The 4,239-nt window shown below is 42.3% G+C and overlaps 1 long non-coding RNA gene across 2 annotated transcripts in view; it reads right to left on the bottom strand.

The window, feature by feature from the left end:
- Positions 1–3,474: 3,474 nt before the first annotated feature.
- LOC123029555 overlaps positions 3,475–4,239 on the bottom strand; it is a 2,594-nt gene continuing 1,829 nt past the window's right edge. The window contains exon 3 of one of the 2 annotated variants that reach the window (XR_006415940.1): positions 3,475–3,902. This is a non-coding gene — a long non-coding RNA (uncharacterized LOC123029555). Of the gene's footprint in view, positions 4,080–4,239 lie in introns of both variants that reach the window. The other variant, XR_006415939.1, reaches the window with a different exon arrangement.

Below are 4,239 nucleotides of genomic sequence, written 5' to 3' on the forward strand. Positions count from 1 at the left end.
TCCACCCATTTTTCTCTGGAGTTTTTCCCTGGGATTGCCTGACATTAATTGGCTGCCACACTTTTCACTCACCCCCATGGTTTTTCCATAAGTTATCCTCTCCCTGATCAAGGTAAGTAACCTAGGGCTTTTCAGTAAATTTAGCTATCTCAGGTCCCAACTGTGACGAGTCAGCCAGATAACAAGGGTATCATGCTTCCCCTAAGCTCTCTCGCAATTCTACTCCTTTAAGGGCAGGACAAACTCCTAGAACTTAACAGCTGGTGAGACTCCCATTTCCCCAAGGTGAGGTTCTCTCTTTTGGCAACTTTTGGACAGCTTTTGTGGCTTGTCTTTCTGGTATGCCACATAGTTCTCTTCCTCCAACTACCTGGGTAGGTGAGGATGTATGTATACTTGCAATCCTCTTTGGTATTCCTTCCTTCTTCTTCTCCCAAAAATTTCTTCATCCTCTCTTTTACTTCTCATAGCCTCGCTTGCCTCCACTGCAGTCTCCATCTGTGGTAATCCTGGAGCCTGGAAAATAAAATCTGTCACTTCCTCCATTTCTTCCCCATCTATTTGCCAGGAAATGAGAGGACCGGATGCCATGATCTTCGTTTTCTTAATGTTGAGTTTCAAGTCAACATTTGCACTCTCCTCCTTCATCTGCATCAAGAGGCTCTTTAGTTCCTCTTCACTTTCTGCCATTAGAGTGGTATCATCTGCATATCTGAGATGGTTGATATTTCTCCTGGAAAACTTAATTCCAACTGGTGATTCATCTAGCCCCGCCTTTCTCATGATGTGCTTTGCATATAAGTTAAATAGGCAAGGAGACAGTATACAGCCTTGCTGAACTCCTTTCTCAATTTTGAACCAATCAGTGGTTCCATACCCAGTTCTCACTGTTGCTTCTTGATATAGGTTTCTCAAGCGACAAATAAGATGGTCTGCTACTCCCATCTCTTTAAGAACTTGCCACAATTTGCTGTGATCCACACAATCAAAGGCTTTAGCATAGTCAATGAAGCAGAAGTAGATGTTTTTCTGGAACTCCCTAGCTTTCTTCATGATCCAAAGTATATTGTCAATTTGATCTCTAGTTCCTCCACCTGTTCGAAATCCTGTCTGTACTTCTGGTAGTTCTTGGTCCACATGCTGCTGGAGCCTAGAGTGTAGGATTTTGAGCATCACTTTGCTAGCATGTGAAATGAGTGCAATGGTGCGGTAGTTTGAACATTTTTTGGCACTGCCCTTCTTTGGGATTGGAATGTAAACTGACCTTCTCCAATCCTGTGGCCACTGTTGAGCTTTCCAAATTTGCTGGCATATTGAGTGTAGCACTTTTAGTGCATTGTCTTTTAGGATTTTGAACAGCTCAGCTGGAATACTGTCACCTCCACTAGCTTTGTTGTTGCTCAGACTTCCTAAGCCCCATTTGACTTCATATTCCAGGATGTCTGGCTCAAGGTCAGTGACCACCACATTGTGGTTAACAGAGACATTAAGATCTTTCTTGTATAGTTCCTCTGTATAATCTTGCCACCTCTACTTATTCTCTTTTGCCTCTGTTAGGTCCCTGCCATTTAGGTCCTTTATCATGCCCATCTTGGCATGAAACGTTCCCTTCATATCTCCAATTTTCTTCAAGAGATCTCTGGTCCTCCCTATTCTATTGTTTTCTTCTATTCATTTGCACTGTTCATTTAAGAAGGCATTCTTATCTCTTCTAGCTACTCTCTGGAATTCTGCATTCAATTGGGTGTATCTTTCTCTATTGCCTTTTGCTTCCCTTCTTTCCTCAGCTATTTGTAAAGCTTCCTCAGACAGCCATTTTGCTTTCTTGCACTTCTTTTTCTTTGGGATGGTTTTAGTTGCTGCCTCTTGTACAATGTTGCGAACCTCCGTCCATAGTTCTTCAGGCACTCTGTTTATCAGCTTTAAGTCCTTAAATCTATTTGTCACCTCTACTGTGCATACAGTCATGCTAGGGAAAGAAAGAAGAAGAAGGAGAAGACCAAATGAGAGCTAGTTTGAGTCCATAAAGGAAGTCACAGCCACACATTTACAAGATCTGAGCAGGGCCGTGAAGGACAGGGCATTTTTGAAGGGCTTTCACCCATAAGGTCAGCATAAGTCAGAGACGACTTGATGGCACATCACAACATCAAAGTGAGCAAAAAAAAATTTTGTTAGGTACCTAGGTAAGATGAGAGTCGGCTGTGACTGAGCAGGCACGGGAACTTGAGGTGATGATGGATAGTTCAATTAAAATATTGAACCAGCGTGCAGCAGCTGTGAAAAAGGAAAATGTAACATTAGGGACTGCTTGATAAGGGATCAAAATAAAACTGCCAATATCTTAATGTCACGTATAGAAACTGATGGGACAGCAATGCTTGGAATATGTTAAAAGTTCTCATCATGACACTTGAGAAAAGGAAAAGACAGAGAGAAAGCACACAGTGAAAAGGAAACTGCAGTGACAGCCCTTCAAGGAAAGGGTACAATGTTTGGGACTATCTGTTTCGAAAAAAGGCAAATAAGGAGTGGCTTGATGCAGGTTTATAGAAGCATGCACGGGATATAGAGGAGGACAGAGAGAGGTTTGTTTTTCCAGCTTTATTTCCCATGACAGTACTAGAATATGGGGGTCATCCAACACTGCTGAATTGTGGGAAATACAGCAAAGACGAAAGACTCCACGTATTCCACCACTTGTGCTTCTTATTGTGCAATACAAAATTAAAACAGAAGATGTCATTAGAGAAGTGGGGAAAGAATGAAATGAACTAAAATGTATTGCGGAATTGACTCTACAGGATGCAGAGATTGGTTCTGCGCAAAAGCTAGGCTAGGTGGAATCCTTTACTCTAGGGCAGTGATGGTGAACCTTTTAGAGACAAAGGCCCAAACAGCAACACAAACCCCACTATTTATCCAAAAGTGCCAGCATTACAATAAAACCTGAAAGCTGAGGTTTCAGTTTGGAAAAAAAATTCACGGCAAGCACAAGAAAATATATAACTGAATATATATATGCCTATATATATGTATATATCCTTGGCAGTGAATTGACCGCTTTGCGAAAACTCAGATGAGTCGCAGCTAATGAGTCGGGCAATTGATGTCAAAGCCTTGCACGGCGACTCATTCCGAGCATGGGCAGAGGCCCTATGTGAGAGGTTATCGATGCTCACCAGATGGGGAGCTGCTAGGATGACAGGGCAGCATGCAGATAGAAAGGGCTACATTGCAAAGAGGGCGATTTTGAAAAAGCCGTCGTTTAGTAGCTTTTTCTGCAGAATTCATCCTTTCTGCCCATTCTAAACACATTCCTACCATCAAAATCATGCCAGCACACCTTATTTTTCTAACCCTAACCCTACATTGGCGCACTCACCTAACCCTAATATTGGGCTAACATTCCATTGAAAAGGGACAACTTGGGAAAACCCATCCTTGGGCAGCTTCATCTGCACAGCTCATCATTTCTGCCCATTCAAAACACATTCTGAATGAAAGAATCATGCCAGGACACCTCATTTTTCAAACTCTAACTCAACCCTGGTGCTTCCTCCTATCCCAAATATAGGGCTAAATTTACAATGAAAAGGGGGAGATTTTGAAAACAAGGTCCTTGAATAGCCTCTTCTGCACAACTCCACATTTCTGCCCATGCTAAACACATTACAACCATCAGAATCATGCCTGGAAACCGATTTTTTCTGACCCTAACCCTACCCTGCTGCATACCCAAAGCCTAATGTAGGGCTCAATTACCAATGAAAGACAGCGATTTTGAAAAAGCACTGCTTGAGTAGCTTTTTCTGCGCAGCTCATCATTTCTGCCCACACTAAACACATTTCAACCATCAGAATCATGCCAGGACACCAATTTTTTCTAACCCTAACCCTACCTTGGTGCATATTCCCAACTCTAATGTAGGGCTCAATTACCGATGAAAGACAGCGATTTTGAAAAAGCACTGCTTGAGTAACTTTTTCTGCGCAGCTCATCATTTCTGCCCACTCTGAACACACTTCAACCATCAGAATGATGCCAGGACACCGATTTTTTCTAACCCTAACCCTACCTTGGTGCATATTCCCAACCCTAATGTAGGGCTCAATTATCAATGAAAGACAGCGATTTTGAAAAAGCACTGCTTGAGTAGCTTTTTCTGCGCATCTCATCTTTTCTGCCAACTCTAAACGCATTCCAACCATCAAAATCATGCCAGGACACCAATTTTG

Source organism: Varanus komodoensis, unplaced genomic scaffold (assembly GCF_004798865.1).
Source record: "Varanus komodoensis strain SLA01 unplaced genomic scaffold, ASM479886v1 scaffold4, whole genome shotgun sequence".
NCBI lineage: Eukaryota > Metazoa > Chordata > Lepidosauria > Squamata > Varanidae > Varanus > Varanus komodoensis.